Here is a 12,754-nt window from a genome sequence, read left to right as displayed (position 1 = left end):
ATATATATATATATATATATATATATAGATAGATAGATATATATTTTGTCACATGATGTTTTATATATACATATATATATTGTTAGTTAGTTAGTTAATAAACTAATTAAATAACAAAGTTTTCTCCTTTTACATTTTTAACTTTAAAGGTTAATATTTTATTTTTAAAACTAGAATCATATTTTATTTATTATTAAAAAAATATTTAAAATATAAATTAATTTAAATTTAAAATAATAAAATAAAACAAAATTTCTTATTTTATAAATATATGTTCATTATGAGCAACCATATTAACCATGTCAATCTTAAACTCCTAATTTACTTATTTATTATTTATAGTTTCATTATTTTCTATTCTATAGTTTTTTAGGCTATATTTTGAGTCAAATTTGCTAGAAATGTAAAATTCATTTTAAATATAAAAAAAATTTAAAATTAAAATTTAAAAAAATTTCACACAAATCCTAAATAAGAACTATAAAACCTAAAAGAATTAGAAAAAAAAATACCATTCAAAATCAAAAAATATGCATTTAGTAAACAAAACATTGCAAGTAAGATAAAAAATTGAAGTCTACACTATAGTTTTTTGGTGATTTCAAAGTGTTTTCTAGGTTGTTTTGAAGGGTTTTTTTATGGTTTTCTTGGTTGATTTTGTTGTTTTCTAAGTTGTTTTGAAGTGTTTTTTTATGGGTTTTTGTGGTTTTCTTGGTTCATTTTGTGGTTTTCTAAGTTATTTTGAAGGGTTTTTTTGTGGTTTTGAAGGTTTTTGTATAATTTTTTTTCTAATTAATTTGTTTAATTTTGTAAGAAAATGCAATAAGAATGATGAAAAAGATAGAATATCTACCTTCTTTTTGGCCTCTGCAATGTTGGCGAGATCGTTGCACAATTGATTTAAACACTCCATGATTCCATTTCTCAATCAAGCTCTGATACTCTCAGTCGAGCTACCTAAACACTCTTTGTCAAGCTCTCAAATTTCCTCTGGTCTGTGTAAAATGTTCGCGCAGACCATGGGTGGGGTATTTAATAAAAAAATGGCTTACTCAAAAAATTTATAGCTCGATCAAGCTATAAAGTGGAATCAAGCATTAAAAAGTAACCCTCGGTTGAGCTACTTTTTAGCTACCCAACGAGCTTGATCTATCACTTAAAATATGCTCGATCTAGTGCTTAAATGGCTCAATCAAGCCATATATTTTCAACCTAAACACGCTTTCTCTTGCTAAAAAGTGTAATCCAACGCCATGCTTTCACCAAAATAATGGAAAAATAAATGTGCTACCTGGGATTCTATGGAACAAGACAATAATCATTATGATAATATGCATGTGGCAAGATCTTTGATACATACTATGGAGGTTCCGAATCATAATGGGGAAATAGTTTCAAGGGCACCAATTTGCAAGGGTTTACTAAACTATGTAACCTATGTAGGTATAGGAGTGACTTTAGGAAAGTGTGAATGGAAATTTCGATGGGATATAACACTTGCTAGAATCAGAGTGGGTTTTAGCATGCATATTCCAAGGGTGGAAATCAATAAAAATGCAATATGATTAAACAGGATATCTAAACTATATTCAAATTTAGGAATTATACACAAAGAACTAACAATGATGTTATTCAACGTAATTTTTAAATTAAATGGTGCTCACATAAAATACTTACACATGGAAAGAATCAATGAAGATACCTCCTATTTAATATGAGTCATGAGATGAAGAAAGTAGTGATAGACGTAGTAGTAAATGTGAGTTTAGAAAACATAAAAATGATATTTGTGAAGATGATTTGGAAATATTGGAAAAGATTAAAATTTAACAAAATTATCATGGTTTAGGATATGAAAAAATAGTGGCATTTATGTCCTAGATTACTCCAAACCAATTCAATTGATGGGTGCAATATTTCTTGATAAAAATTGAATACTTCAAAAGTTAATGAATAACTTAAGAATGTTAATCATATCTTCAATGATAAAAGCATTAAACCAATTATATTAAATTCCAACATTTTCATTGGGTTAGTCATATGTTAATTAATGTTTTGATCACCATCCTTATCTTCATTGTTAGAGGAGAAATCATCATGAAAATAGATGTAGAAAGAAGAATAGAAAGAATGAAATGAAAAAAAATCATTGTGTTGGAAAAGTTCTTCAATATGGAATCAACATGTGAACAAGTTTCATGTCTTACTATCTAATCTCAACAAAAGTAAAGACAAATTTGGATGGAGAAAAAAAAAAAAAAGGAAAATGGATTTCATATAGTTAATCATGATTATTATTTTGATAATCCTTGAGTTCCAATTTTATAATCCTTTTAAATTAGAACATGAATCCAAGAAAAAAGTTATGTTATGTCACTCAAGAGAGGTAGTGCATCATTGAAATCAATTCTCAACTACGAAAACCATCATATATAATGATGAACCATAAAATATAAAACTAATAAACAACATCAAACATGTACTTCCAAATATTTCTCAGCTTACACTTGACTACTGGGAATATGAAAAATAAAAAAAATGATTAACATTATGGAATTGGAAGGTAGAAATTGGTCTACACATCAAGATCAATCTCATCAAATCAAAGAATTTGGGAAGTTCTATCATGGAATATGAAACCCTCTCATTTCTTTCAAACTATTCTTTAGGATGTTTTTGAACATCTAATTCTTTATAAATTTAGACATTTCTTTGATTTTCCTATTTTTTAGCATATTGTACAATGAAGAACCTATTTTTTCAACAAATAATAGAATATCCTAGCTTATTGTAGCTAAATTACTTAACAATTGATCAAGTAATCAAGGAATGTTTAGAGATGGAATCTATTCACTTCCAAAAAACTTAGTCCACTTCAATTTTGATTTCAAAATAACCTCTCAATATCCATATTGGTGCTTTTTCTGGCATATGTTCACCTAATTTCAGTTCAAATTTTTCTTCTTGAATATTTTAAGAGAATACTAGTTTATGCAATAGTTATTGTTATCTTACTCATACAATTATTGATACATGTAATTAAGGAGGTAAATGTTAGAATATGATTCCATGGACAACCACAAAGTCCAAGGTCAATATCTTATGATTTTTTTATCCTTATCTACAAATGAGGTGTTGTCATTATGTAATAATGAGATGTCATTGAGAAATACATATAGATGTGGTAAAATATCGTATTATATATTAACATCAATGGATGAATCAATATGTTGAAAATGGCTAGAGATACCTTCTCCCAAGTTGGTGTGTTGTTTTTTCTAATTCATAATGACCAATAATAAACCCTTTAATGTAAATTAATGCATAATGTAGTTTACAATACCTAGCAAATTTGAATTTGACACCATATTAGTAACAATTAGTTCATCTAACAAATAAAGATTCATTTTAACCTTTAATTATATGTCTTATTCTAATCAAGGATTAAATCATAAAAATCTTGAGAAAATAAACTATTTTGACCATATAATCCTGATTTATTAGATAAATAGAAATCAAATTAAACCAAAACTATATTAAACATATAAAAATTATATATTATAAATATGATCTATTTAAATATAGCCAATATGGTAGTATGGAATCTACAAATTCATAAATTAAGTAGTCAAGTACTTGTTGCATAAAAGAGGTCCCTTGTCACATAAATAAGGATGTAACATTTGCCAATTTGACATTACACTAGGTTGTTAATTGTGTATCTTGAGATTTGAGTAAGTGAATTGACATTGTAGGGAGAAAGGGATATAACTTTCATGTCTTATATTCATTACAATGCTACCAAATTAATAAATTTCTATTTTATTTATTTTTAGTTAATTATTAAAATGTAAGAAAATAATCTAGAATTAGTATGTTACTTTGAGTTCTTTTACTTACTATGAAGGTTGCTAACAAAGAAATATACCCTGCCCCCTTTTCCATATCTCACTCTCTTTCTATGAACACATACACAAACATCTAAATATTCCAACACTTCCAAGTATGTATCATACATATAAATTCTCTTTTTTTTTTTCAAGTTACAAGTAATTGTTTTATGTGGAACTTGGAAAGTGGTCAAATAAACATGTCCTTATGAGTATGTCTTATATCTAGAATATACACTTTAATTCTTTTAGGTTTTCTTTCCAACTGAAGTGCACTATGAAGTGGTGGATATTCCAAGATTAAGAAAATAATTATGAAGGAATATTGATATGTATAGTGAACCCTTTCTACCATGAACAATTTATCATACAAAAGAGAATAATGAAAAAGAATTAGTGCTCAAAGAGTAGACAAGCATATGCAATTCAACTAATTTCATACATCATGTGCAGGTAAATATTTTGTATATGTACAACTTTCATATATCTGCATATATTGCATATATGTACATATTTTCCATATATGTGAAATTTTCGTGTATGCACAACTTCTAAATACATAACTTTTTTCTATTCACGACTTCTAAATGCACAAATTTTGTGTACACACATATATGGAAGTTTCACATATACATAAGATATGTACATATACATAAGTTGTGCATATATCGAATATATGCGATACAAAATATGTGCATTTATAGAAGTTATCATTAAATACTTCAAAACCCTAGTCACAATGTTTAACAAAAGATTTTGAATGGAAATGTTCGTTGAAGTTATGTTATGACATAGGAATTTTAAGACTTAACGGATATGCATCTCTTTGAATATAAGTCTTTCCTATAATTACCTATGTATCTTCTCCTTGAAAAAATACCTCAGATCATGAGCACAATCAAAGACCTGAACAAATCTTTCACCAAAGTCTTGTATAGATAGTCCACTTCCAAACTCACAAAACAATGTGATGTAAATTAAGATCCTTATCCACACAATCAAATGTATGATACTTCTTATTAGGATATCTCACACATAAGACTATGAATTCTCATATTTGAATATGAATTAAGAACAAATCAAAGAACTATGCAAATGGCATAAAAACCTAGCACTCAATCTCATTAGATCTTCAAAATAAATCATAATAGTTAATGCACCAAAAGATGAAATATATAATATAATAGAAAAGTAATAAACCATTAAAATATATAAACTAGAAATATAGGTGTTTATCTGGCTTGTGGGCCCAATCAATCCAACTCACACCCTCTGTAAACTACTTAAATCATAGATCCAATATAAGCATCAAATACATTGTAAAATAAGGAAAGAACCATGCATGCATTTATTAAAATGTTGTGTAGTCCTTTTACATCATTGAACATAAGATGAAAATACCTGTTGCTTAGAGGGGGGAAGCCCACGTAACTCTGTATGAGAGCATCAGGATATGGGATAGCTCTCTGGCTAGGCATGGAGCTGTGGCTCTATTTTTATATTTTTCTTACATTACAAATTTGGCTTTAGACAAGCGAATCCTTTGAAAACAAGATCGAAACTTGTACCCCAACAACTTTTCATCAATATAACTCTATTAAACCAATTAAATAATCAAGAAAATATGAATCTTAAGCATAATTTTGCATTTTTTTCAAATTTAGGCATGATTTTAGAATTCTAGAAATTTGTGCATTTTTTACAAAATGGCCTCAAAGAACCTTAAGTAACTCTCAAATAATGACGAATTTTTAGAAATTTGTTTGGAGGAAGCCTAATTTTCCATATTTTTAATGAAACCCTTGTTCTGGAATTTTCATATTCATGCTCATTTGCATGGAAATCAAGGAGAAAGTTGGTAGTTTGAAAATTGTGTTAATTTAGGGTTATAACATTAATTATTCTTTCAAATTTGCTCGGTATGATATGGATGAATTTTGACTAATGTGGAGGTGTTATAACATCATTTTTCATAATAACCATATTCAAATTTTTCTTGAAAATTTTCCAATGTTTGAAAACCCCAAATTGGTTCAGGAACTAAACTGCACTTGGTAAACAACCATTTGGAGAGTGCACTTGACCCTGATTCAATATTCAAAATGTCTCTAACAAATGTAATAAATAGGCCATGTGGTGTATTCACATAATAACTTTATGCATAATTTCTTCCTGGTGCAAGAATCTTTAAGAGTGCAAGAGCAAGGCCATCTATTGGTGCACTTAGCAATCAATTAGTAATGCATGTATATCTTTGGTCGGAGTTTCATGTGCCTTTTTGAAAACCTATTTATGGTGTTGGACCCGCCAACATGTCAAGGAGTTATCCCAGTAAAAAGTCCCAATTAGACCTCAGACCATTTAGTGTAGGAGTCCCAACAATGGGTCGTAAGGTAATGCCTTGACCGCAGTGTCGCATAGAGGCAAATAGAATACCTTTGTTAGCAACAAGGGTGTGACTGATGTAGTGAGTCAAGGGAGGTGTATGAGAGGTTCCAACACTTTGAAAGGAGAAGGAGGTGAACATGAGTTCCAGGTTGAAAGGGATCAGTCCCAACTTGGCTAAGAACACACAACACAAAGGACACGCACAACTTCCGGCGGAGTAGTTCACTCGGATGCAACAGTCACATCATACAAGGTAAGATAACACATAAAGCACTCATGGATCAGTTCGAGATGAGTGTTATGGTTGTTATAGAAAGGTTCAAGTGAAAGGTCTATCTAATGTTTGGCAAATAAGTCGACATGGATGGTGACATCATTAACAACACATGCAACACATTAACAACAAGATTCATATAATTTCATGTGAATCAATTCATACATAAGTATGTAAGTTAAACAACACATATCATTAAAGATACCAGAGAAGTCCAACTAAAATAACAACATATGCATGAAAATGTGCTACCTCTTATTATATAAAGAAGTGTAAGTCACAATCATACAATACATCAATGTAAACTTGTTAGCCCCAATAGTGGAATGTTACAACCACATCTGCATGCTCCTCCAATGAGATGTACTAGATCCGTATAGTGGAGAAGCCAAGGCGCGTTACAATATTGTCCAAGCCTTCTTCAAAATAGTCTTAGTAGAAGCTTAGATGACCAAAAGCCTATACAATGAGTTATGAGGGACTATTTATAGCAAAGGATGATGTGACCTTGGCATTCCCCTATGTTACTATTCAACTACTCTCATGACTCTTAACCTACTCTATGACTATTACATCCACTCTTGACACTTGACTTACAGTTGACATGACTCAACATTACAATGCACATGTTCCCATGTGAACAATGGATTGTACAAGCCAAAATAGAAATCATTCGGACTTAGACAACCATAGAAGTCCAACTACTTGACATCCTCATGCTGATCAATGGTTACATATTGATGAAAAGATTGCTATTCCTTGATAGTGTCTGTGTATTCTACTGTGACATCTGTCTGAAACTTGAACCTTTCCTCCATAGCATTTGGGTACACTTTTCAGGCTCCTCTGTCCAACTCGTCTATGAGCATGTACATCATTGTCTTTAGTATGGCTAGACTAGCAATGTACTTGCGCATGATGTTTGCATTGATAGGAAAGTTTCAGCTGGTGGCAGTGTGCATAAACTTGTTGAAGTCCAATTCAAGCTCCTATTGGACCTGCTTCTTGGTCTTCCCCTAGGTGAGGGTCCCAAGTGATGTGATCACATGAGTGTGCACTATAACCTCCATGCTTTTGAATACTCATGCATGGGAAACATGTATGCTAGTGATGAGTTGCGATAGGTCTTCATAGTTCTGGATTTGACTCCTGATACATGATTGTAGCTTTATTACATTGGCCTTCATCATCTTTATCAAGTGAAGTGGGGCTCCCTTGTACTTCATCATCCATGCTTGCATGTTATCAAAAACAATATGTATGTTCTTCAAGGTGTGTTCTCTTCTCGCACATCCCTACTACCATCTGTGGAGATGAATGACTGCTTGATGCATGGTACAACTTGCAAAACAATTCTTACATAACTATGTCCAAGGAAAATACTTCATCTAGTATTTCCTTCTTTAGTTCAGCTTAGGCAAACATTTTCACCAAGTCTCCTCCTTGCTTAGCCACTTGTAGTTCCTTCAAAATTCACTCATTCTCAGGTATGATGAAATGAACACTTGAGGTAGTGGCTTTGGCATACACTCTGGTTGTATTGGCCACGTAGTAGAATGCTTGTGCACATTAGTCATGATAAATTTCTCTTCAAATTGCGCAGGGAATGTTTGGTCCTCTAGAATCGGTACTCTCTAAGACTGCACAACTATGTGATGAGATTCATCAAAGGAGATGTTGTGCATCTCTGCTTCTGGTTGACCACCAAGGATCTCAGTTCCTCCTTGGTCATTCCAGACTTGCTCATCATTGGGATGCAATGAAGTAGGTGAGTCGACCTCTTTGTGGTGAGGCATGAGGTTGATATCCTATTCCAACTCCTACTGCTCCATGTCTGCATCCAACTGTTCAAGTGCCTATTCTATCATTCACTTGATGCCAGTTGTTCATATGAATCAACTACTTGTACGTGCACTACTTTGTCTGTCTGCACATGATGCACCCTCTGCTAAATAAACTATTATTGTGCTTCCTACACCCATTGGCATAGCTCTTGTTCCTTCCGCAGTTTCTCACTCAGCTCATGCAACTCCTTCTCAGTTTCTTCCATTGTCTTCCTTCCCCTCCACCTTCTTGCGATTCGCTTGTTGTGTTGTTGTCTCTTTGCCTAAATAGCCATAGCTACTTGTTCAACAAGTGGATCCCCTCGAAACTTGCAGCTTTCCTCCTTCTCCATGCAGTCAATAATCTTCCTCTTCCCTTTGTCGTGCACAACTATGTTTGGTTTTGTTGCCTCTGTTGTTGCTACTACTACTGTTGGTGCTCCCCATCATGCTACTTTTCTAACCACTCTATGTTCATTGGGCCTCGAGGAATTGTAACAGTATCTCCATGAGTCCTCCTCAACCTAATGAGATGCCCCATGGATCGAGTTGAGCTGAACTCTCGCAAAGTGATCCTTCACAATGTTTTTGGAATTATGATACAGGTGTTGTCCTTGATGACAACTCACTCAGATGGAAGATCACAGTTCAGCATGTCAACAACAAAGAATCATAGATCAGACTACAAACAAGAAGAAAGAGAGGTATACCAGGTTCACCTTGACCAAGCTACGTATACATGCAGGTTCATTGAACACAAGTAGCATATATGTACAAATGTACTTTCACAGAAGGAAAAGCATGTATATCTTGGAAAACTAAGTTTTTGGTCGGAGGTATTTGGTCCATGGTATTTGTCCAAGGTATCTGGTCTGAGGTATTTACCCTAGGTATTTGGTGCAAGGTATTGATCGTAAGTTGTTTTGTTCCATGGTATTGAGAAATGCCTAAAGCTATAAAAAGAGGAGAATATCATTAGGCCAAGTGTGCAAGTATTGAATATCTAATAAAGTGTGAGATCGAGTATGCAGGTTATGGGTTTGTGATGCTTTACTTGCTATGAACTAAGGATGCACCTATGTTGATGATGATAGATGATGGATCAGGATCTTAAGGCTTGGAATGTATTATCATTATGTGGTTTGATCTTGGATAGACTACATTTGAATACTAATGCATGTTTTATTCTAAAAATGTTATGATCTGGGTATGACTGAATTCTGAAAATAGCTGTGAATATTTTAAGTCAGCATTTGTGAATCTAAACGTGGGTTCACTTTGGTAAAATCACGCATACACAAAATTTTGGCTCATCAGAGTAGCGTATGCATTATGAAATATGATATATGAATTTGCAATTGGTTCTAGTGGTTCTTGCAAAGTTCTGGATTCTGCTCTGCATTCCGGTGATTGTGTTTTGATGACAGGCCTTTAGTGATTCAGTTGTGGGTGATTCACATATTGATGATTGAGTATTCAATGATTGGTTAATGCAATGGTTGTATTGTAGTGGTGATTGATTTTGAGTTTCAATGTTGTTGATGGGTCCAGTATGAAAATTGGATGAAACTTGGCCTTCAAATTATGGTGTTGTATTCCAGGAGTATCCAGCATGAAAATTTATGAAACATGGTCCCTGGATGAAGAGAGAAGGTCGTAGCCTTTTATAGGCCAGTTCCTATGTACTTTTAAACATATCAGCTAGTACAAGAGCTAGGGAGTTGGAGCTCCCTTCCACTAGTAGCTAGAAAATGAGTGAAGGTTGCAGCCTCCACTAGGTCGGCGCCTACGTACTAGTAAATAGGTTGGCTAGTACAAGAGCTAGGGGGTTGTATCTCCCTTCCATTATAAGCTGGAGAATGAGAGAAGGTTGTCAGATGGGTGGCTCCACAGTGGTATGAGTCTGCACCAGTACAAGTTTGTAAACATGTTTTTCTTATATTGAAAAGAAGACAACTGTAGGTGGTTTTTGTCTCACATTGGGTTTCCACCTTATATCTTGGTGTTCATGTGTGTTTCTTAACTATGACGGTTTGTTCTGATATTACTGCAAATGGTCACTATTTATATGGTTAATGAAATATTAACGCAACGATTAAAGATCAACATATGATGAATTAACTGAATCATAAGTTTTCTTAATATGCGCTGGTTGCCTTAAATACAGTTGCGTGTACATGCGAGTTACCTTCACTAAAGTAGCATATATGAATTTGAGTATGAAAAGAAAAATATTATTGATTTGACTAATATTGATTCACCCCCCCCCCCCCCCCCCAAGTATTATTTCCAACAATTGGTATCTAAGTAGGTCCTTTGGCAGAAGCTTGATTGCTTGAAGGATATCTGTAGAAAAAATGGGAAAGAAGCTAAATAAGAAAGCGCCTTAGAAGAAGAACACAACTCAAAGGAATAGTGACAGTAGGAGAAGCAAGGATTTAGATTTCGAATCACCTTAGATTGAAGATGAGTAAGCACATGAAGCATCAGATAAAATTAGAGATCAACAAGATCTATTTGACAAAAGGGAGTGTGCCTTCAAAGAAGAAGTTACGAGATTAAAATCTCAGCTGGAGGAAAGAAACAAAGTAAGGAAGAAACTGCGGGTTGAAGTGATATCATTAATAAATGAAATAAATGATAAAAGTATAACAACCTAGAGACTTAAAGATAGATCCAGTTACTCTGTAAGTCTTGAAGCTAAGATCCTCTCTCTAAAAGAAGATCTTGAAAATAAGCAGAATGAAGAACTACCTCAAGCAGATGAAGAACAAGAAAATGAGATTCTTAAATTAAGACAACAAGTGGAAGAAGGAAGAAACTTTGAAGAAATATTGAAGAAGCAATATATGGAAAAGGAAGAGCAATATCAGGTTGAGGTAAATATCTTAAAAGGTAAATTAGAAGAAAAGGATAAATTGTTTCGATTTCAAAACAGTACTAAGATTTTGTATAATATTCTTAGTAGTCAAAGGTCTCCTACCATCAAAACTGGTCTTATTTCCATGAATCTATTGAAGGTGATCTAGCTCACAAGGTGAGGAAAGGAACTCTAATACAAAATCTGAAATGCTCAACAAGGAGATGAAAGGAAAACCCCATCGATAACTAAGGAAAGAAAATCTTCAAAGAAAATATTTTACTCCTAACTGTGGAAGTGATAGTCGGTTATTTCCTCAAGTGAATAATGTTGAATTTTTTATATGTCATAACTTTGGACATGTTGTAGTGAGATGCAGAAGTAGAATGGTTCAAGGCTGTCACACAGAAACATTATCAGCTTCTAGGTACTTTAAGGGATATTGTTTTTCTTGCAAGATGATTGGTCACAAATACATTGATTTCCAAAGAAGGAATATGAAATATATAAGATGTTATGCATGTAACAAATTTGCACATATAGAAAAGGAATGCAGGAGCAAAGTTCGGGAACCATACCAAAATGAGAAAACATCATCACACTCGAAGATATGGAAAAAGAAGCAAGTACAGTTAGGAAGATGTGGCATAGCACAGTGTACAGACATAACAGACTCAGGGGGAGCTAAAAGTGTGAAACTTCAGTGTTCTACATCTCATCGAAAGTTTCATAAAGACAAGTCATGTATATACGCGAGTTAGAAGCTACACAGTCGCATATATGGTGTTTTGAAGAAAAAGTAGTGGGACAGACTCAGGAAAAGGAGTATGATATTGTTTAGTCAATTATCTACTCTTTTTGATGATGATTACAATCTGGTGAAGATATGTAGAAATGTGTTGATCCTCATAAGTTGTTGATAGCTTGATGTATATCTGATTTACGATGTTGCCTTGATATTTGTCGTTGATATATGCAATAATCAGAATCTGATAGTGAATAGGTGGCACAGGTTCAGAGGGAGAATATGCTTCTAATAATTCATTGTTGTCACTATCTTTAGAAGTATTTGGTACACATCATACTATGTTTCAGTTATATGTTGCCTATGATGATGATATTTGTATTGCTTGGGGTTACATAGTTGTTATTTAGATCAGATTTATGGGTGATTGTGGATGATTTTTGATGATAGATGGTTGATATATTGAGGGATCTTTTGGAAATATCATTCAGTTCTTGATGATGATGTTATGGTCATAGATGATGACTATGGTGTTTTAACATGCATATGATATGATGTGAATGATTTTATGTTACTACTTGGAGATATGACATATGCTTAGTTGATTCATGGAAGGTTCTGATAAGGCTCTTTCTACTAAGGAAATGAAGCAAGTTGATCTTGATGAGATCAAGAGGATGAGTTGATATCTATATGCGGCATACTTTGTCACAAGATAATTATATTTACATTGAACTAATGATGGACATATACAGGTTGCTAATGTTGCTGACA

Source organism: Pinus tabuliformis, chromosome 3_2 (assembly GCF_031772625.1).
Source record: "Pinus tabuliformis cultivar Carrire ecotype Pingquan chromosome 3_2, CPIR1, whole genome shotgun sequence".
Taxonomy (NCBI): Eukaryota; Viridiplantae; Streptophyta; class Pinopsida; order Pinales; family Pinaceae; genus Pinus; species Pinus tabuliformis.
This window is presented reverse-complemented; position numbering follows the sequence as displayed.